General features: G+C 38.8%; 1 protein-coding gene across 2 annotated transcripts in view; it reads left to right on the top strand.

The window, feature by feature from the left end:
* Positions 1–24,296, top strand: part of cntn4 (contactin 4) — a 305,165-nt gene that overhangs the window by 50,827 nt on the left and 230,042 nt on the right. The gene's annotated exons all lie outside the window — the stretch shown is intronic.

The following is a 24,296-nucleotide window of genomic DNA, read 5'->3' as shown; positions in this document are numbered from 1 at the left end:
AAAAAAAAAAAAAATTATTAGACACAAGAACTACAACATGAAAATACTGTGAGTCAGGAAATGAGAAGCAGTGAGTCTTGATGGAAAAAACAATAAAAATTCCAAATATGTGAGGAACAGAATTTAAGGCTAGCAATTATAGAATGAATATCCATGTGAGAGATGCTTTAGAAATAATAAAATGATAAGCATACAATTTCAAAATAAGGCACCTTTCAACAACCAAAAGTCTCGCCAACAACGCAGAAGCAAATTTCGAATGAACTATTGCTGCTCTGCAGAAACTTTGTCCGAAGAAATTTTTTTTTTTTTTTTTGGCTAAAAACGGCAGAATCATTTTTAAAAGAGCACTAGGAACTTAAGGAGTTCCTCATGGTTCTATTATGGGCCTTCTTACATTTACATTTTGTCTTAAATGTAAGAAATACAATACTTGATTTAACTTTTAGAATGTTAAAACCAAAACGTTTGTTGTAAAATTTTTTTTAAAATCCCCTAAATTAAAACATTTTGTTTAGACTTTTATCTTTTAATATACACGTATTGAGACATAAGTCACGCCGCCCAAAAATATCTGTTGGTCCCATCTGGACTTAATCCATCTCTTAAAAATTTTAGATGCAGCCAGGTCTTTCTGATCCTCTTCAACACCTCTCCTATGTTCTTTTGTAAAAAGAAGAAAAAATTGGAAGATGAAGCAGCTTTACCGTCATGTCTCACAAAATTCTGCTAAAAGGTGATGAACGTTGAACAGGGCTAGCTCAAAATGAAATAATCCTTCAAAAACTACTTGTGAAAATCTTTTTAATAAAGCCTAAATGCTCTTTCATCTGAATTTTGCATGACAAAGCCTTTCACACCTGCTGCACGTTTCCCATGACAACAAGCACAGAGAGGCTGCAACACCAGAAGCCAGCGTCATGCATTATAATCATTGGTTTTCCATGGAAATTATATTAATGAACTTAAAACCATGTACACCATTGAGGAGCACTGCTGGTCCAATACTTCTCAACATAAATATTCCAATGACTTCTTTAGTAATAAAGGAGATTGATTGGTTGATTTAAATAAACAAACAAAAAAGATGATAGAAATGAAAATAAATTCATATATCAAATCTATTTTGGATAAAAATTAATTCCAAGTTTTCATCACCCACTGGATTAAAAGGAGCATCATCAATAAATCTTCTATTATTTCATTTATGTAATGTATAAGGTGCATCAAACTAAAAGAAGGATAACCAGAGTAAAAGATAAGTCTGTCATTTCAGACCTTTTATAAGCTATCCTAGGCACGTTTACATTAAAAGTGGATCATTTGGAGCTCAAAAGACAACACGCTGAAGGTTTTTCTAAAGGATTTTTTTTTTTGTCTTCACTGGTGTCCGTGGCAGACATAAGATCCAGTCCACCTTTATCCATCTTTGTCATGGGAGGGATCACACATCAATGTAAGGGTGAGGTCATCAGGGGCCCATAAGATAGCACAATCTAACTGTGCTCATGGAAGGTCTAGAACTTGTTTATAATTCTGACAAAGAGGCTGAGACATTAGGATCCATGTGCAAACAAGCAAGGGCATGACATAAAGTGAGTAAACGGGCGTCAGTCAAAAACACAGAGAATCAAACAAGAAAAACCTCCTCAGACTGGCGGGTAAACACAATCAAGACTTCACACTGAATGTAAGACTGGAGTGGATATAAATCCTGGTGGTTCTGATGAGGATGATGATGATCAGCTGTCCGTCGAGAGAACTGAAGCGGTGGCTGATGGGAGTTGGAGTGAGGAAGGTGCTGAAGCTGGTTAAAACTCAGGAGAGGGGTCCCTCTGGTGGTCGGAGGAAACATGGCTGAGTGAGTCCTGACAGTAATATGCTACTTCTTAGCCACATTAGAAGTGTTAGCATATTAACAATACCTGTAACGCCCAAACTTGTTTGCAACACATAAACATAGACTGATACCGCTAAAACAAACAGTACTATGACTACGCTAACTCCCAGCCTTGCTTTCAACATGTATAAAAAGACTAATATTGTTAAAGCTAATATTGCTCTTAATGCGCTAACACCCAACCTTGTTTTTAACTAATAAAACGACTGTTTAACGTTAGCATCATTACGAGGTTTCAATCAATCAATCAATCAAATCCTTTATTACTCCCATAATGGGGAAATTCTCTCAGTGGTGGGCAGCAGCCGCTGGATGGCGCTCTATCGCCCAGAAAAGACACATGAGGGTACAGGAAAGATGTCAAAAATCAAGTATCTTCAGCCCGTGTCGCAGAGGGCGGCATGAGTTAAAAGTACAAGCAAAAATACATCAACATTGAAGCACATTAATTTCACGAGACGAAAAGGTCCACAAACTGACTCCCACACGTCCAGCCTGGTGGCAGCTGTACGCGGTCGCACAGCGCTCTAAGGCACAGTCGAGCGGGGCCTGGAAGGAAGAGTCACCAAGGTGTTGAATTCGTGGGGAAGGTCATGGGCAGGAGAGGAATGCAGATTACCATGACGACAGGCTCAGTTTCTCACATCTTCGGCGGAGTTGTTATGGTACAGGCGGGGGGTTTCCTGATTAGAGATGTTTGTTTGCTCGCAGACAGACAAAGCTTTCTGTCTGCCTGCTGAAGTCCAGGTGCTGCGTTATGGCGGAGAAATTCACAGATCTGGTCAATTTTCTTGATTCCCTCCAACTCGAGCCGACACTCGCTCCATGATGGTTTCCAGCCTTCCAAGGGAGACTTCGATGCGATACACGCGGGCAGACAGAGCATTAGTCTTGGCCTCCAGTCCATTCAATTTATCAGTCTGAGTCTGTACGTCTCTCTGCGTCCCAGCGCAAAGCACTCTCAGTCCGCCCTTGTCTAAGAGCCACTTCGCCACATTCCGGTACATCCAGGTTCCACCAGTTCCAATCAGCAGAAAGCCGGAGACCAGTAATCCAATGATGTAAACATCTTCAACATCTTCCAGAGGCAGGCAGAAAATTCTCCATTTGCCCCAAGGATCATTCACATATCCAGCCGCAGACGTGCCCCCTGGGCAGGTAGGATCCGCTTTCCCACCTCGCATGGTGGAATAAATTTGGTCAATTGCATTCGCAGCCCAGCAGATCAGATCCATGTTTCTTGAAAATGAGAAAAACTGAGAGTAGTCACAGTAGGACTGGGGAGACGAGACAAAGAGCCTTGGTAGGGAGATAGATAAGGGAGCTCAGAGAAAAGCGTCCGCTCTTGGTGAGTGTCGGAAACAAAAGCCAATTAGCCGATTAGCCGTGTTAGTGTATTAACAATACTTAACTCCCAGCCTTGTTTGCAACATGTGGGGAAAAACTGACTGATACCGCTAAAACAAACTTTACTTTTCCTGCGCTAGCTCGTTTACAGCAGGTATCAAACAGACTAATATCACTAAAGCAAACTTTAGTAACACACAAAATAACAATCACTGTTCACTGACGTCATCTGGCTCCATCATGGCGGCATCCATATAGTGAAAAAAATGGTGCCCAAATGAACTTTTTGTTGGAGCCGTAAATTACCTATTTTCAATGGGTGACATCAAAATCTCTCTGTCCAGTTCTCATATACAGTCAATGGTTGCATTCTGTTGAAATTTGGACCTCTGCAGTCATCTGTTTTTGAGTAGAGCACAAAGACTCGCTTGTGACCCGTAAAACTATTACTTAATCCCATTTCTGCTTCATGGGCAGACAATTTTTTTAGGTAATCCTTCATTGAAGTTATTGTCTTTCTCACTTTTTTTACAGTCTACACAGCTTTTTATTGAAATAATCAATCTAGCCACTATTTTCTTTTCCATAAACAGTATGTTTGTGAAAATGTCCACAGGAATTCTTAACCATGTCCTGGCTGAACTAATTTATCGTACATCTGTAAGTATTTCCCACTCAGACATGTCCCCGGTGTCCTCCTGTGTGACAGAAAGAAGCTGTAACGGACAAAAAAAAAATGCTCAGTATTGGTCACAAGAGGGCATGTCGTCCTATAAAACAAGCCAGTTGCTAATGACTTTTTCAGGAGCTAATTTTCTGCTTTGTGGCACAGCCCATAAAACAAGGCTGTTCTCCCCCATCAGGGGATGAATAGAGATTTAACTGTCTTTTTTCTTTATTGTCCTGCAGCAACATTTACCCGTCGCCCTCCCCATGAGCTCAATGCTGTCTCTGGTGGCCGTGGTCCTTTTTTTTCTCTTAAAAAAACCCCATTATCATCAGAAATGGCTCAAATGCTTGTAGTGCTGATCCATCCTGCATGTTGACAGCAGATATTTCTATCACACGTGTGTCCGGGCCGCCTCGGGTCTGCCGCATTACGCAGTCAAAACTCATTTTTGCGCGAGCAGAAATCAACATGACAGTAATGCTGAATTTAGCTTTAAAACGCTGAGCCCTCACTCTCACGCGAGCCAACCTGTGCTCTGTAATTCTCCCACCTGCTCTCATAACTCAATCTGGATCCCAAAGGGGGGTAGGGGGGGAGCTTACCTACATGAGGGCTGTTTAATTTCAGCTTCTACTCGGGGGTGGGGTTTTACTCCCCACTTGCTGAGCGCGCAGGAGGCCACAGTGGAGGCAAACGACTCACTTTTAACAGGAAGAGCTGCAAGACTCACTAAAAAAATAAACCTGAAGCCATATTAGCCATCCAGTTATTTATCTTCATCAGCGTAAGGCTGCAAGGTGGTGTAGTGGTTCAGTTTTCTCCGGTTTCCTCCCACAGTCCAATGACACACTAAAACAGGTTCATTGGTATCTTTAAATTGTCCCTTGGTGTGTTTGAGAGTTTGAGGTCCTGCAATGGACCGGCAACCTGTTCAGAACCAGGGTGTACCCCGCCTCTGGCCAACAGTAGCTGGGATAGGCTCCAGCAACCCTATGACCCTGCAAGGCAGGTGTCAAACTCAATCTCACATGGGGCCAAAATCCGAAACACACCTTAGCTCGTTGGCCGAACAGGATTATTGAACAGACTAAAACAATGTTTTTAAAACTTTGTAATGCAGACCGAACCTCAGGACGCGGTCGGTACCGCTACACTAACCCTAGCCTGGACTATGTCTGGTCCCGCGTCTGGAACCAGTACTGATCTGCATCCGGTATCAACTGTCAGGTACCAGGTTACAGTAAGGGTTGGGATACCGGTGCAGTCCACGTCCCAGTACCACACCGGTACCAATTTGCGGTCCAGAGGTCGGGGAGCCTTGATTTAATTAGACGTCAAAAAACGACGAGTTGGTGACATCCAAAATGTCAATTTTTGACGCGAAGGGGTCCTTAACCACGTGCCAATATGTGAGGAGTCGGGAATAAAAATGTGTTACCAGTACAAGATAAATTTGGACCGTTAATAAAAAAAATTTAAAATGATCTGGTGGGCCAGATCCGACTCCTGGGCCTCGACTTTGACACATGCTGAAAGGGATTCAGCGGGTTCTGTCTACGGATGGATAAATGAATTTTTATCATTACTGACACACCGTAAAATATGGAATAAGTAAAACTAAAGAAACATGTACAGGGCACTGCCCCGTATGAGCGGTGTGGGGTTTGAGTCTGTGTTCCGGCCCCTGGAGGGTCATAGACAAGAGTGAACATATCTTAAATTGTAGTGCCGGTGTCTTTCAGTTCCCTTTAGGCTGGTGCGGCCACCTTAAGCGATGTCACAAAAATTAAATGTAAGATTGTCGTATTTGTGGTAAATGTATCGTGAAGTATTTGTTAAGCGAATGCAAGTTTCAGGGATGTCTAAATCCAGGCCTCGAGGACTGGCCTCCTGCTGGTTTCTCAGAAAGCACAAGGACAGCACTATTGCAGTACTTGTGGATTACAAGAAAAAGGAAAATCCGTAGTACATGCCTGCATCTCACCAACTTCCAATTTAATTTTTCCTGTTGTTTACAGCAATTCTGCACTAAGTAGCGGCCCTGCTGTTCAAGTTTACCATTGTTATCACTGAATTCACATTTAATTCCAATTCAATTGATGTCAATGCTTGTCAAAGACATAGTATTACTGATTTCAGCAATGCTGCACAAAAGTGTCTTTTATTTGTTGCACATAATTACACACAAGTTGTTTATTATGATTGTGTTCAAGTACGAAAAGTAAATGGGGATATATTATCCTAAAAATGATGTTTTTCTATGTATTGTTAGTTATTAGAGATGGTTTTACCAATTTTCGCAATATCGATATCGTATCGATATGTATCGCATCGTATCATGAGGTACCCAAAGATTCCCAGCCCTAATATGGACGTCTGGTTAGGCCCCGCTGTGTCACTTTTTGATGTTTCCGCGTCTCGAGGAACTGGTTGGGGACCCCTGATTTAATGGGAACAGCCAGCACATCAGAATAAGATGAGTTTTTGACATCAAAAACATCAAAAAGTGATGCAGGGGGGGCCTGATCCATATGTTCTTATATGAGAAGTTGGGAGTGAGAATATATAAAAAATTTCGCCTTCAGTTCACCAAGCGGTCCATGACCTTGATATTTTGTGCAGACCACCTGCACACCCCCTACAGGTTTGTCCATTTTTTTGTCCCCAAGGCTTATTCCATGTAACCCAAACTAATTTTTCTTCAACAAGGAAATGATGTGGGATGTACCACAGATCAAGAGGACCACAGAACTCAGATCTGTTACATTGATGTCACTTAGGGTTCTTATGGAGTGAAAAGATGCTTCAGCCTGTTGCTCCTCCTAAAAGACTTTAGAAATCAAAAAGGATTCTTTGGTCATTTATGTATAAAAATAAACATGTATGTACATTCATGTGTTAGCATTCACTTCTCTCTAATAGCAAAAAAAGAACAGTCGTTTATCTATTAATCAGAATTCCAATCAGACTTTGTGACCTGACTGATCTGTATCTATAACCAGAAGTAAAACAAAGTTTTTATCTTTTGTTATTGGAGCACATTTTCAACCGATCCAAATTTCAAACAGAATGCTTGAGTCATGGTTTGAGCATCATGCTTTCCACTGCGATGTCAGCGTCCAACACTGTGTCCAAACCGTGGATCTGTTCTGATTTGTCGATCGGCGCTCAGCCCAAAAAGGGACAAAGTGGCTTCACTGGTTTTGAGATTTGGCGTAAACTCCGTTCAGAGAAGCTGGCCTGAGGGGCCGTCTCAGCATTCACTGGAAAACTATTAGCGCCGCTGATGAATGACTGCAGCTCCATGACTTAATTATGACTGCACAGGAAATACTGTCCGTCCCTAATAATGACCCTGATGGCCCATCGATAAAGAGGCCTGATAGATGCGGACTTCCTGAGAGCACGGCTGGATAAATACGGCCTGAGTAATGAGAGCCAAGCTGCCGAGGATGACGGCTCTGTTCCAGATCAAATGCTGCCCGGGTGTTGTGGAGTGGCAGTGGACGTGGGAGGCTTTGGGCTCTTTCATGGGGGGGCTTTGAAATCTCAGAGTGAGTTCTCTCTTTCACAGCTGCCTTTCAGTCACAATGGCGGTTTGCTGAGCTGTTCAAGTGGCAGCAGTGAACAATCCCATTCGTGCGGCTCAGAGCGGCTCTTCACAATTGACAGAGATGACACCTTCTAAGCTCTTTTGAGCTAAATATGATGCTACATTCATACCACCCTCAACGCATGTTCAAGTGGCTACTTCCAATGAAAAATGTATGTAAACAGATGTTTCAGAATTACATGTCAGGGCATAGCTATTTAATTTTTAAGGCCGTTTTCTGGAAAACACATGGCCATTGATACGTTACCAGTAATACAAGGTTATGCTGTGACCAATCTGTGACCCAGAATTGATTGTGATGCGTTGAAACTATTGATTGTCTGAAAGAACTGGACTTGGCGAGATTCAGAATTCTGCGTCCGTTAATAGCTACTCAAATTTTTCGACCGTTTTCTGGTGCTGCGTACAAAATGTGTGGCCATTGATACCATTGCTAGCAAAATTAGGTCGTACTTTGATTTCTGTGATTTCGAATTGGTTGTGATGCTTCAAACCATTGATTCTATGAACGAACTTGACTTAGCGAGTTTATTAATTCTGCGTTGGTGCGTAGCTACACAAGTTTTTACGACCGTTTTCTGGATCTACGTACAAAACGCCCGGCCATTGATACGATTACCAGCAAATACAGGTTGTACTTTTACCAATTGATGACTCAGATTTGGTTGTGATGCATTGAATCCATTGACTGTATAAAAGAACTGGACTTGGCGAGTTAGACGCCACCCATAGACAAAAAAAATAGCTTCCAGTTCCAACCAGATATAGTTAATTCAGTCGCCATATCCGCAATATATCCGTCACCATCTTGGAACAAAACGTCCACTGTAAAGCGTGATTGGTCCGTGTCGGCCTGAGTCTACGTGAGCATGTTAGAAAGCCAGACGCCTTCCACTGAAAACAGGCTCAGGAGAATCTGTGGATCAAAACCTCCCATCCTACCTAGGCCACCTACTTTGGTTGAGAGATCTGATTGATCAGTTTATAACTTGAGACATCAAAAATATACGGGAAAAATATCGTTAAAAAACACGATTTGCAAGAACATGTGAAAGAAAAGGGAACAGAGTAAGAATGGCTCCTCTCACAAATGTATGGACTATTTCTCAACAGAAGTCTATAAAATTTCGTCTTTCAGAGACTGCCGGGTACTTCCAATTTGAGGGGGGAGGGTTTACTCAGTTATTTCTCTTATACAGTCAATGAATTAAACTCATCAAAGTTGCTGGTTTATCTGGTGAACCCAGACATGGCAATGAGCCTTTCTCCTTCCTGACATGATGGTGATTAGGGCTGCATGATATGAGGATAACTTGTGATATTGGTGATCAATGTTGTCATGACGATATGACTTGCAACACATGAACAAATAGCTAAACGAAAATTGACTAATACAACATTTCCATTTCACTGCAACATTTTTTTAACCCTGGTGCACTTTGACTATAAAAAGTTACACCTTCACTTTTGCCGGGTAATTTTTACCTGATATAATGTACCCAATAAAAAGTGTTTCTCATAAAAAAAATATATCAAAACATGACAACACATGATAAATGTGAGTGTTTTCATTTTATTTTCAACTCTGGTTTATGGAACAGAATGGAAAATAAAAACATGCTTGAAAATCACCCGGCAAAAGTCCTCTAGGGTAAAAATAAAAATCAGCAGAGCTGAAATTATGCACCAACTGATCCACGTCTCCATAGTAGGTGGGTATCTAACATAAAAAGGCTCCATTTGATTGGTCGGTGATGTAAGGCTTCCATCCAATTAGTCAAATGTCTAAAGCAGGCATGTCCAAAGTCCGCCCAAATGCGCCCTGCGTTCAAATTTCCACCGGCCCCCAGGCGTATTTCACTGAATCCATTGTGCGGCCTACTGCATTTTCTAAAACATTGTTGACCGTGGTGGGCTAAATTACGATTTTACCGATTGTAAACATGTGGCACCACTATCATGCAACCTTACTGTCACACTTTAATTTCTAACATTTTAACAGTAAATAAATTAGAGAAGTTAGCGGTGAAGGGACACATTTTCTTCTATTTGATTTGTTAAATACTTGAAACTGCTGCGCGGTTGTATAGCATGTGTATAAATATCTATGGTAACCATTTATTGCAGTTTACGCTGTAGTTTGCGATACGTATATCTTACAGATTTATCGTGATGACGATAAATTTGCGACATTATTGTACAGATTATTGCACTGATCTACTGGTGATCCATATCCGCCACTGCAAGGACGTTAACAGATTTGTGCCCAAATCGAGAGATTTGCACTGCTTCCACACTTAGCGCTAAGTCTCTTCCTGGCGCTAGTAAACAGTGGGGAAAAGAAGCCCCTCCCTGCTTGTCCAGTGTGAACACCATAGGCTAAACATGTGTTCTTGAAGACATCAAATGTGTGTACGTATCTTGAAACTTAACCTTTATTCGCACAAAACGCCAAAGTCACTGATTAATCCACACTTTTGATTTCGCTTCAGCTTTTCAGCCTCTGTTTTCACACATTGATAAAAAGAAATGCAGTTCCTTTTCACAAAAAGCTCCGCCATCCTTCCGAGGCTTTAACCACCATCACCCGGCCAAACCCAGAGTTAGACAGGATGTAGTTACAGCACTGACAGCATAAAAGCACTGTGACATATTTTAATCTGCTGCAGGGGGTGGAGACGACATGGGGCCAGATTTACTCTCCCAGGGAAATGAGTATGCGACTGCAAATCACCGCGCCAGCGGCGGTGTCAGGTTGTGTGACCAAGAAAATTGCAGAGATGCTCAAGTCTTTTTTTTTTTTTTCCTTTTTGCTAATCTCAGTCAAGTCCTGGAGTTGAAATGAGAACTCCACAGTCAATGGAACTCGAAATGAACCCAACGGAGTTATGCTGAAATCAGAAAACTATTGAATCTGATGCAAGTTCAGCAGAGGACAAAAACTGTCTCTATACATATATATATATATATATATATATATATATATATATATATATATATACACTGCTAAAAAAATTAAAGGAACACTTTTTTATTGGGCCTGGCATGAATTGAATTAAACCTGTCTGATAATTTTCTTGTTGGTTAAGCAGCTGAGGGCCTCGTTAATCAATTTCAGCTGTATTGGTGTTCATAGAATTAACAACAGGTGCACTTCAGTGGCAACAATTAGAAAACCCTCAAAACAGGACTGGTGTTACATGTGGAGGTCATTTCAAGTTTCTCCCTCTTGATCTTTTTTGGCTGGTTTTCCACTCGTGCTGATTTTGGCTTGATAATTATCTCTACTGGCAGTATGAGGCGATTCCTTAACCCTACAGAAGTTGCACAGGTTGTCCAACTTCTCCAGGATGGCACATCCACACGTGCTGCAGCAAGAAGGTTTAATGTGTCTCCCAGCACAATCTCCAGAACATGGAGGAGATTTCAGGAGACTGGTGGTTATTCTGGGAGAGCTGGACAGGGCCGTAGAAGGTCCTCAACCCCTCAGCAGGACCAATACCTGCTCCTTTGTGCAAGGCGGAACAGGCTGAGCACTGCTCGTGCCCTACAGAATGACCTCCAGAGGGCCACTGGTGTGAATGTCTCTACCCAAACAATCAGGAACAGACTTCATGAAGGTGGCCTGAGGGCCCCACGTCCTGTAGTGGGCTGTGTGCTCACTGCCCAGCACCGTGGAGCTTCACTGGCATTTGCTCAAGAACACCAGAAATGACAAGTCCACCACTGGCGCCCTGTACTTTTCACAGACGAGAGCAGGTTCACCCTGAGCACCTGTGATAGACGTGAAAGAGTCTGGAGAAGACAAGGAGAACGTTATGCTGCCTGCAACGTGGTTCAACATGACAGGTTTGGTGGTGGGTCAGTGATGGTCTGGGGAGGCATATCCATGGAGGGACGCACAGACCTCTACTGCCTAGGAAATGGTGCTCTGACTGCCATAAGGTATCCAGATGAAATCCTTGAACCCATTGTCAGACCCTACACTGGTGCAGTAGATCCTGGTTTCATCCTAATGCACGACAATACCAGGCCTCACGTGGTAAGAGTATGCAGGCAGTACCTGGAGGATGAAGGAATTGAAACAATTGAATGGCCTTTACGATCCCATGACTTAAACCCAATAGAACATCTCTGGGACATTATGTATCTAATGTGTTTCTTGAAAGTGCTCCTTTAATTTTTGTGAGCAGTATAAGCATAGGTATTTTTTAACTTAAGATTAAAAAAAAGACTACACTTAAAAAAACAATCAAGAAACTTAAATGTGCATCTCAAGTCTCAATCTTTAAAAACTACAAAAATATCCAAATAAGAAAAGTTCCCAAGTTCTCTTTTACCTCTTTTACAACCTTTTAGGTATTTTTTTTTTACATTTTTTTATCTTGTCATTTCTTTTCTTTTAAATTATTTATCATGATCATCCTTAAGTATTAAAGAGATGTTATAAGATAACAGAAAATAAATAAATTCAAAGGAAACCAGGAAGTGTTGCAGTTCCTAAAATGACCACTAGAGGAACATTTCTTAAATAACCAATTACTAAGTTACTTTTGCGTCAAAACGTCAAGTTTCGTACCAAAAACGAACCAATAACTGATTATGTCCACATTTTAGGAAGTTTATTTTCCATTTCTTGTAGTTAAATATTCTGGTTGGATTTTAGTAAAGCTCACACTTCTGCATCACTATAGGCAAGTTTTTTTTTTTTTAATAACATGCGCCAACTGAAGCAGGGGGACCTTTGGATCACTACAAGATTTGCATCTACGATAATCTAGTGGGTAACTATAGCAACCATGTGATACAGATCATTGACCAGTTCCTCCAGGTGAGATCTTTCATGGAGCTCCAGGTGAAGGAAGACTATCAGTGATCTCGCATTTCTGCTATTGTCTAATAACTGCTCCAAGTTGTTGCTTATTGGTTCATCCCAGTCGTGTTCAAGTCTGCAATCTTGTTCCAGGTGTCCTTCGACAGCTCTTTGGTCTTAGTGATGGTTAAGACATTGCAGTCTGACTGCTTAAAGGTTTGGATAGATGTAATTTATACACACAACTAGTTCAAACAGGTCACATTAAGACAAGTAACGAGTGGAGGAAAGAAAAGCTACTTAACATCCCACTCTGATCACATTTTGATCTATTTTAAAAGCCTTCTTGCGGCGTTCAATTTCCACCAAAAGTCCCCCATGACTATATATCAAATGCAATAAATGTACTCAGGGAACGTTCCACAGGCGCAGGACAGTCTCCACACCCGCTCCTCTACTCCTGTGCGTTCCTTAAGTCTCTTCTCCAGTATTATTACGCTCCTAAAACTAGTTGTGCCTCCTTATGGAGGACTGGTCGCTCATGGAGCTTCTCCTGCACGCCAGTGTGAAACTCAACATTGATAGAAAAATAAAAACCCAGAAATACCTGTATATCTTTCGTTTATACAGCTATATCTTTCGTTTTTCACATTAAAGGGTAACCAAATGGGGACGTTGGAGGCTGACTCCACCCACAGTCAAAATTTGATAATCCAGTCATAAGGGTGGGGGTGGGGAACAGGACTGTTATCATTACTGGAGCTGCAGATCATGACGTCAGACTAGTGAAACTTACATGGTTTGACCAATCATGAAATTCAACTGTAATACATCAATACAACCTGTAGGGGGCAGCACACAGACGGTTTTAGACTATATTTTCAAGAGTTAAACAAGTTTATTTTAATTTATCAAAAATGTATCAATGACCAACATACAGCACTTTTAAATCCCCATTTATAAAGATAAACAGACAAAGTTAAATTAAGGGTTTGGTTACCCTTTAAAATTGAAAATGAAAATAGGGAAAAATGACTTCTTAGTTTATTCATCAACTTCTAAACAACTGTAGTAAAATAAATAATAATTGATGTTCCCATTTTTAAATAATAAAAAATTAGGGAAATACGTAATGAATGTTTACATTGATATACGCTCGTGGGAGACTTTTGGCAGAAATTCAATGCCATACATTCCCAGTACCCTTTGAATACGAATATGCAATTTTTAGCCTAAATGAAACCTTTTGTTTTCTAGAACAGTTTCTGCAGAACTGTAATTCATCTCTGAGATGTGGGTGGGACTGTTAGCACAGAGCAACCCCACCCCCTTTACCATCACCCATCATTGAGAGCTCTCCATTTACACACTCTCCTGCTTACTTGTGATACTTTATATTTGATGTTGCCATCATTTTGAAAAACAACTATATATATATATATATATATATATATATATATATATATATATATGTAGTTGTTTTAAAAAAAAAGTTTTATTGTTTTGATTTTTTTTTGGAATGTCAAGAGGGTGTTTTTATTGTGTTGTTTGTTTCTATACGTGCAGCACTTTGAGATATAGGTTTATATGAAAAGTGCTTTATGAATAAATTTAATTTGAATTTAAACAAAAATGGCGAGCAATATCGGAGCTTAAAGATGACGTACATGGATCTAGTCGTCTGGAAGTGGATGAGCAGCGTATTTTCTATGTAACAAATATGACCTTTTTCAAACTGCGTTTTTTTTTTTTTTGTCCGCTCCTGATTCACATCAATTTGAATAAAAAAATACTTAGAAATGCAATTTTTAACTTAATTTTCTTAATATATAATGGAAAATGCCACAAAACCATGTTAATTTCTTTTAAAAAAAAGGTCTGTGAGGGACAATACTTGCTTATTTGTAGAAAAATATTGCATGAGGTACTATAATTGGGTGCTCTATGACAAAACATCAGAGATCAAATGGAAATTGAAGTTTGTCGTGTGTCCAACATCGGATCTCCCTCCATCCTTCTTCCTGTCTGCAGTCATGACTCCAGCTGAGCTTTCATGCCAAATGCTGCCTCTGTTTGTTTGTCCACTAATAGACATTATAGTTTTTTTTTTCCCCCTGCTCTTTTGCAGGTCAACCAGCCATATCCCTCATACATCCTCTCCAATTAGCAGTGGTCCAGCACATTAATTGATTTTCTTAAGCAGAAGATCTTCTTAAATCCCTCTCACTATAATTAGGGCTTATATCAGGATAATGGAAAGATGGTGGATCAGAGGTTGAATTACTAGCAGACTTGAGCGTGTAATTCAGGTATGGAGTGTGACAGTGCATTTTTAGTCAAAAGAAATGATGATACCCCCCAAAAAAGAGCCAAGTTTAAACTTAAAATTGCCCTTTTACTTGATATTAGTCCAGTGTTGTTCGTGTTATTGGCCTTTCTATGCGGCTCCTGTGGTCAGCTCCTCCATATTGTCCCTTTTTTTTACAGCCTGAAAATGTGCTGAGGCTCAATGTGGAGCCTAAAAACCCAGGAAGTCATGCATACATTTATGAGGGAGTAAATAGAGGAGGTGAAATCATTATAAATACATTTTCCTTGGGGAATAAATTATGGTACATAGACAGAACTTCCCCGTAAAGTCAGACCGCGGAAAATTTTGGGAATTTTTTCCATTTAATTATTTCCATGTTTTGTTTAATGGTTTGTGACCAGTTTTGGATTTTTACAACCGAAAAACCGGACGGCATGTCTAATTTGGTGAAAGATGAGGCTCTGGGGAACCAATTTGCAAATCTGTAAGGAGTTGAGGAAAAAAAAAAAAGAGAGAGGAAAGCGCCATTTTATCATTAACCGTTGGGATTTTCGGCGTCCTCACGGAACGGTGGTCGAAGTGTCAGCCAGAGCTCCACCTGAGGCTTTTGGTGTCACGCCTTCGACGTTTGAGATGTTTTAAGGTGAGCCTCGATGAGCACTCCCGGTGACACGCTGCGCCTCTTCGGCACTGACAGGCTGAATATGCAAATTGTCTGGGTGTTGCTGCTGACAGTCGTGGCGTCTTTGAAGCAGGCCGTGAGTGCCGCATGAGCACCACTAAACACTCGCGTTCAGACTCCAATGACAGCGAAATATTTCCCACTACTAGAAGTGTATCCATAACCTAAACAAAGGAACACATGGGGGGGCTTAAAGTGGAGGGGTCCACACTTCTTTGGCATGTTAGCTACTTTTGAAACAAAAGACCTCCCTATATAAAGCCTATATATATATATACTGTACATATACACATATATACATGTATATATTGTGTACATATATATATATATATATATATATATATATATATATATATATATATATATATATATATATATATATACTGTATATACATAGACTTCAACTTCAAAGTTGACAATCAGTGTTTTCAGTCTAAAATCTTATCTCTATGTAGGAATTCACAAAGATGCACCTCTGAGAGGCGGAAGAGGGATTCTCTGCTTCAACTTCATTTTCTTATGAAGACATTTCTCCTTTAAAGAAAAAAACAAAAAAAAACACAGACGCTGCAAACTCTTTTAGTCAGACGAAGCACTCCACTCTGAAAACCACAAATCCGCTACATCCCATAGAAAGCGAATTCCTCCCCGGTTGCTGTGGGTGTCCTCCGGTGTTTCTGCAAAGACCAAAGTTTGCATGAATCACTTGTTGGGAGGAGCCCGATTCAAATGAGCGCATGTAGAGATTATTTTTGAGAAAAAAACTTTCAGAGTTCCTAACCAACTCTGTAAAACTCTGCCCCTTTTACCGCAGACGAGTACCAAAGAGACCTGCTTTGTTCAATTCCACTTTCTTCCACTTACCTCTACAAGGGCTTCTTCAGTTAGACGTGACCCAGAAAACAGATTCATGCAACCAGAGTTTCTGGGAATACTTACAAGTCATTAGTTATGAGTCGTGAATACACAGTCAGTATGACTGAGTAAGAAGAGAATGGAGTCAATTAGTTGAAGTTGTTGGGGAGAACGTAGAGAGATGGGTTCAAAACGCAACAAAAAGACAAACACTGTAAATGAAAAACTGAAAGTTCCAACTGAAAATGATGGAAATAAACAAATATAGAGTATAAATATATGCATAAACAACATATACGCCATAGTCAGACTGATTAGAGTATTTTTTTTTTTTCTATAAGTCGCAATGGCACAAAAAAAAAGCATAACAAGGAAGGAAAATCTTATATAAGTCGCACTTTTGGGAGAAATTAATTTAAAAATAATGCAGGACCAAGAAAAGAAATTTCATTTTGAAAGTCAAATCATAATAGTAGAATAAATAACAATAATAGATTGAATATCTGGACGCTTTACCTCCCTTAGCGTATTTAGCTTCATGAATCATGGGAGAAATGTAGTATGTTAGTGCAACAGATGAAGAATAAAGATGATTATAAGAATGAATTCCTTCACTACTCACTATATAGTGCGTTCGCCCTCATCTAGTACTGTCCGAATCTACAATTCCAAAATTGAGTGCCTTAGAAATTTCCCAGAAGTCTTTGCAAAAAACCAGCATGCTTTGATGCTCACTACATTGGCGAATATAGACCACAATGCATTGTGTTTGAACATTTTTAGTTTCAGTTTCAATTGTTTGATATGCCCTCAATTTTTTTCATCATTAGAACACAGTGGAGTTATATACATCATAAAATGTTTGCATAGATTAGATTTTCACTTCAGGAAATCTGTGATGTAAAGTAGAGAGCATGGTGCCTGAATTGCATTTAAAACCCTGGGCACTATTACAATATATAGTTTTTTAGAAGTTAGGGATTAGGGAGTGAATTTGGACATACTTTTTTGTATCACTTCAAATCACTAAATCCCTTAGAGACAATAGGAATATACTTTCCATCAAACTCATTTTGACAGTTGACCTTTGACTTCTACAGCATTAATAATCAAACTCATTTGAAAGGAGACAGATGGCTTTATTTATATTCTATATCAAATATATATGAAGCCATCTGTCACCTGTCAAATGAGTTTGACTGATGGTGTAGGGTCAACGTGTCAAAATTAGTTTGATGGAAAGTATATTCTTATTCTCTCTTCCATTGAATTCTTCTTCCTCTGTATCACTTTGAAACGGCACTGCCAATCCCAGCTTAATGCTACGCACACATCGGACATTTGACGCACCTTCAAGAATGCGCTAATGTGTTATTGGTCAACGGTGTTCACACTGGACAAGCAGGGAGGGGCTTCCTCTTTTTTTCTGCTGTTTACTAGCACATGTCTGCCACCTATAGTTGGTGCGAAATGTCAAAGTGGTGCAAATCTCGCGATTTGAGCACAGAACATAAACGGTGCGGTTCATTGCTAGCGTCTTTGCAGTAGTGGATATGGACAACCATCATGTCAGGAAAGTGGCCCCTTAGTTTATCTTTATTTGAAAAACAGATGTCCAGCTCGTCACCTGAACTAAATCCATACGTGGCCATCAAATCCGAGTCCGTGAAAGTTTTACATGGTTTAACTAGCAACGTGAACTGAATAGCCATACTTTTCAAACAAACACAGTGTAAAAACTTGTCTAACTACAAATGAACATGATAATTTTGAACACAGAAGTCAAAATGTATTTACATAAACTTTTCATTGGAAACCTGTGTGAAAGTAGCTTTGGACTGAGCAGCGCTTCTTCTTCTGTGCTGCTTTCAGTAACAAATACTGATATACACACATCTACAGTGCCCTCTAGTGGTAGGTGTTGCTATTTTTTTAAGTCACATATAAGTTGCACACCGGGCAAAACTGAATTTAAGAAAAAATGATTTATCCTCACAACAATAGGGTACTTAGTCTTGATCTTTTTTGTTTGTTTTTGTATTTTTAACTGAGACAAGAGACACTTCAGTAACTTTTTTTTAATCAACAAATAAATCTTTATTTATATGATATTTTCAAATAAATATTTAAATTCTGGGTTTGTTTTTTCTAAATGTTACATTTTAGTCTAAAGTATTCTTGGTTTATTTGCAAAACCAACTTTGACAGATTTTTTTGTATTTAGGCTGCTGTAAGAAGCTTTTTAGTTTGCGGTAGTGTTGCAAAGATTGTATAGTCCATCAATTGTTGGTCTCCTTTGTGTTTTTGTAATCAAACAAAAGCTCTATTTTATACTTTCTGATCTTCAAACTGCAGATTAACTCTGTTTGCTGCTACACTCGACATGACAGTTTTAAGAAACACTTGGACTGCTTTAATAAAGTCAGCTACTGTTTTTGGTTTTTGTGTGAATTAGGGCATGAAGTGAACACAAAAGATGAATGTCAAATCAGAAATCTAGACGGAAAAATCCGCTTGTTCTCCCGCCGTGTGGTCTGCGTGCAGCATGAAAACAAGGTCTTTACAAGGTCTGTCTTTGTTCTCTGGAGTTAATTTGCACATTTCACACCGGAGCACTTTCATACGGGAGAGAAAAAAAACAAAATTTGCCGCCTGCTTTATCCTTTTTTTGTGCTTCTATGGTGATTTCACCAGCTGGAAGAGAGGACCCTGATGTTATTGACAAACTGGGCATATGACGCAGGTTCAAGAACACACTAGTTCTTGAATGCATGTTTAGTCCATGGTGTTCACACTGTAGGAGCAGGGAGGGGCTACTTCTTTTTTTTTTTTTTTCTTTTGTTCTCTATAGCTATATCCGGCACCTACAGAGGGTTGGTAAAAAATGTTGAAGCGTTATAAATCTCGCAAATCTAACTTTAAGATTTTTCTTTACAGCTCTACACCAAAATATACTGTAAAACGTGAAACATTGGATCAATTGACAAAAGTTCTTTAATTTGTTACATTTAAAATGATTAGTTTTCATCACATTCAAATTTTTAGTTGATGGTTTATTCATCTTAAAAATGCAATTTAACAAAATTAGTATCTTTAAATGTAAGAAATTACAGAACTTTTCTTCATTCATCCAGTATTTCACTTTTTACTGTGTATGAAAGACTTGTTGTGATGTAACGTCGGCCAAGATTGTTAATTCATTGTCAAGCGGTTGGCACTTATATGTTTGTAAAAAGGTTGTCCTCCATACATCACCGTCAAATCCGGGTCCCTAAATGGTCAGTTTGACCTGGTTTAAATTTCAACGGGTGTTCAATGTCTGCTCGTTTTGTACGCTCTTACAGGCCTGGGCCATATGAGTCTGATCCTGAAGCCTGTCCCTTAACTCCTTCTCCCGCAGAGTGCAGGTGTTTGATACTCAGAGGAGAGGGATAAGAGATCCGCTGTAGAGGTGTTTGAGACAGAGAGAGACTTCTTCTGGGACTTCCTGTCAGGTTCAGCGCTGGTTCTTCTCTGCATCCTCCCTGCTCTCAAGTCTTGTCTTTAAACTAGTCTGCTAGTTTTTAAGCACATTAAAATGTTTCAAGTGCTGAAACTGGTTCGGTCTCCCAGCTTCCTTGTTACGGTCTAGACCAGGGGTACCCAAACTTTTTTGCTCTAAGGGCCAAAAACTAAACGGGATCCCGGTCCGCGGGCCAAATACAATATTTTTCATGTCATGAAATAAGAGAAAATAAAGAATACGTATTTATTTTGAGTCTATATTAATTAAGGTAACACAAATTAGTAATAATAAAAAGTAAGTTACATTTGTCTTTGAAACTTTTAAGTATATTACAACTGTGGAGTTTTGGAAAACCATAGAGAAGTAATGAGAAATGGATAAGGGGTTTTACCTCTTTAACACCTAAGCCTCGAAATGTCCACTTGGACTTTTTTTTACTCATTTTAACTATGAAAGGGTCTAAAAATGTCCTACAGTTGTGTGCTTTTGTTCCTTTTTCAATAAGTCACTGATTTCTCAATATATATATTATAATTTTACAATGTTTTCTATTTCATAACGGAGTTAAACCAATTTAAAAAAAACAGAATGTGAGTTTTTGAATTTTTAGAGAGAAAAACAGTGCAAATGTACATCAACAACAGATTTTGTTTGTTAAAAGTTTACATTTGTCCAGTATCAAACTGTTTACAGGAAAATGTTGTATCTTTCTCTCTAAATGTGCAAGAAACTGCATAACATGTAAAATATCTACTGAGGTTTTTGGTCACACAGGGCAGTTCTCTCCTCCTTGGCTCCTCAAAGGTTGTGGTGATGCTGCCAGTAATAGTCACAAGTCCCACACTTCCAGTAAGAGTTCTTGGTGCAGATTCTGCAGCATCAGAAGGAAAATATTTCACCTGCTGATGGTTTTCCTGCATTTAGAGGTGTTTGGACACCTGGGATGAACCTGAGTGGATGAGGGTTTCCATCAGTTTCTGCATCTTTGTTGATGTGGTGAGCAGCTTTGGCCCCTGACCACCTCACCAGTCTCCAGCATCCTCACGTTTGGTCCTCTTGCATCATCAGCTCCAGCTCACAGACTCACAGGAAACTTGAAGAAAAATAGTTTTCATTTATTGTGATATTTATTTCCTGAACAAATGTAAATATATACTTGTTTTATAAGATAACTTATAATTTATGAGTAAAAACATAAGCTAACTTACATTTGAATGACATTTCTCTCACACAGTTTGTGTTTCAGAGTAAAAATTAACTAGTAACTGCTTGATTCCTTCAGGAAAAAACACAGAAATGCAGCTCCACAAATGTTACCTTTTCTCGACAAAAATGTCTCCTTCCGTTGCTCCTTTGGTCCTAAAGTCTTCTCTGAACCTTCATGAAGGCTATATTTCCCATGATGGTTATCTTTCAGACGTTTTTCTTTTCTTCTTTTTTTTTTTGAAGGAGAAAAGCGGCGTGAGTTGGAGCAATACGTTGATCGTGTTAACGGTTGAAAAGTTGCAGTACGTTAAGGATTTTGTGTATAAGCTTCGCCGGCGACGTCTCAGGTGTTAAAGGGTTAAAGTACAATTCTGCATGAATAGAGACTGAATGAGTCCCAACTGGAGTCATGGATTTTATAGTCCCAGATTTCAATCTAGTAGACATCCCAAACGACTAGGTAGAGTTTTCTCCAAGTCCCTTAAACAGACCTGGACTGCATGAGAGATTTCCAAAGAGTTACAAGCCAGTCCAGTCCAGAGTAGCTCAATCTTTTGCACAAACTCTGTGACCTCCACAACCTTGCAATTTTGGAAGGAGCAAAAGATATTCTGCTTTATAGGTTTTTACTTTACAACTGTTTGTAATGGCCACCTGGTAAAAATCAAGACAAAGATGTACAAAAATGGGTCTGAAAGTACTTGGTTTAATAGAAAGTTACAATTTTCCCCTCTGGTTGTTGTTTTCATTGGTGTTTTTTTCCAGTTTCTTTGAACAGAAAATGGAACTGATTCTCCTCGCCTGATCTCTTTGCTTTATTTCTTTATTCCTGTTCCTGTTCAGTAAGTCTGCAAAACCGAAACAGCTCATGTAAGACGATGAGAAAACACAAAGACAAACTCCTGACAGAAAAAACGATGGGGGAGGGGGGACGAGGACGACTGAATCTGAGCGGGAAAAAGACTTAGGATGATGATCTGTCATTGTGGGCTCCTCCACGGTGATTGATTGTATATGAGAACTGGACTGAGTGAGAGTGATGTCACCCATGGAAAATGACTTTCTTCCTGTTACAACAAAATTAATTCAATTTAGTCTGCATTTTACGGGCGGGGATTGGACTGAGTCGGTCTGCGTCATCATTTCTACACTGAAAAAATGATTTGTAGAATTAACGAAATGAATTTGTGAAAACTTGTTGTACCTGATTATTTAATAGACTTCATTTTTTCTTTGTTGTCGCAGAATTGTGTCGCAACACAATTCTGACACAAATCATAAAGGGATTGTGTCAAAGTTAGTTTGGAACAGGAGGGGGGAGGGGTCACTCAGTCCAGTCCTCATATACAGTCAATGGTTCCAGATTGAAAACTTTCAAAGTATGTGATTTATATTTGAAATTAGGGGGGTTATTTCCAACAAAAATAAGGCTTCAAAGAACTATCAGCACAAATTTGTAACAACGAGCATTTTGGATGACAAAAATGCTATAAAGAAACGATAAAAATCCAGACAGTGAATCTGTAGTTTTGATTTTAAAAGAGTCAGCAGAGGTGGAAGCGATGAAAGACGGGCATCAATTCATTCAGATGGTGGGTGTTGATGTTTGTTCTACAGGGGAAAGATCAAGACATTCTAAGCAGATTAAAGATCCGCCGCGGTAATCTTAATGGAAGTCTTCATAAAGAGCTTAAACATTTGAGCTGTTTGTCACTTAGAAAAGAAATCCGTCAAAGGAAGAAGGTTATTTGTAAACGTTTGAGGAATGTCTGGCTCTTTCTGAGGAATTCAGACCCAGGGTCTCATTAAAGCAACACACAAAGAAGAGCTTCCTTAATTAATAAAAAGCCTTTACTGTAAAGTTTTCACACATATCTCATAGATACGGACAAACTGTTGTTCCAGTGTTAAATATAATCAAAATGGAGTTCCTTAAATCATCGCAGTCAATTATTTATTAGTATTTTCATGGAGGAATAAAATATGTGTAAATATTCATTGAATCAGTATCTTTACTGACATTTTATTTTCCTTTTTTTATAAAAGTTGTTTTTTAGGTGGATAGCGCAGTTTACAAAATCAAGATATGTCAAAAACTTGTTGCACTGTAAAACCATTAATACATATTTTTTCTAGAGGAAGCAGCAATAAAGATATGTAAGCTTCACCACTTTCCAAATGTCTCGGTTAACATTTCTTTCCAATTATAATTCTTCCGTATTTTACAAGCAACATCCTCGCAAAGACTTCTTTTTATAGTACTTTGGTACAAGCCCTTCATTGAGTCACATTTATCAACTTATAAGTAACTTTGCTAAATAATTGTAATTTCTGTCTTGTAAATGTTTTTTTCCACACTCAGTTGCATCATTTTTAAGTTTATGTATCAAATGGTGATTTAATTTTCTATAGTTTTGTTTATAAATTTATTTCATCCATGCAACTATTTTTTTTTTTTATGTAGAGAAAAAATCTTTATAAAGATACAGAATCTGAAACTTATGCCATATTTTCTGCCCTATGCAGTGAACGCAAAAGCCTTCATTTTTTTTCAAAAAAACGACTTGTAATGTGGAGCACCTTATACATGAATAGGCTGCAAACAAGAATGGGTATTATTGTGAAGCCGCCAACTAGAGTAAATAATTTAGCTAATTTTAGTCAAAATGTAAATACTTTAGCTAATTCCTGTAAGTACTTGGTAAAATCTAGCCAGTAAACATATTAGCTTACAGATCAGTTTTGCAGAGCACGATATTAAATTTTGTTTAAACAAAACTTAAAGTTAAAGCTTGATAATGAACTTTTATTGAGTTAAATTTCACAATAAACAACAATAAATCAACAGAGGACATCACTTTTTGGGATGTATATTTTTTTCTTTTTCCTCCTTTCTTTTTTTGTGGCTGTTACCTGTATTTTTTATCCTTAACATTATGATTTATCTAAACTATGTCATTGCTGTATCAACATATGTTCATAAATTGACACCATCAAGTTACTAAAACATGTAACTTGGTGCATTTCTTTTAGACTAGTTTGTCACAAAAGTATTTGTACACTTGTACACTTTTAAACACTTTGTACAACAATATTACCATAATTATTAGAAAATTAATGATGACAATATTTACTTTTAAAACTGGCATATGCTAGAAATGCTTGATTTTTTTTTTTTTTTTACCTAAAGCATGACGATGTGAGTTAGTCATAGTATCTTGTTGAAAATCAAACCAAATCTTATAGGTACCAGGGTGCACTTATTGGTCGAACATGTTTTATTTTATTTTTTTAGTTGCAGTTGACTTGCCAGGTCCTTTTCATCAGTTGCTTTTCATTTTGAGTATCTAAGTTAAAATGACTTTTTTATCTGAAACTGTGCACTTTTTTTTTT

This window comes from Oryzias melastigma, linkage group LG5 (assembly GCF_002922805.2).
Source record: "Oryzias melastigma strain HK-1 linkage group LG5, ASM292280v2, whole genome shotgun sequence".
In the NCBI taxonomy this organism is placed as follows: domain Eukaryota; kingdom Metazoa; phylum Chordata; class Actinopteri; order Beloniformes; family Adrianichthyidae; genus Oryzias; species Oryzias melastigma.
Note: the sequence above shows the minus strand (reverse complement) of the source record. Positions and strands in the feature narration are given on the sequence as shown.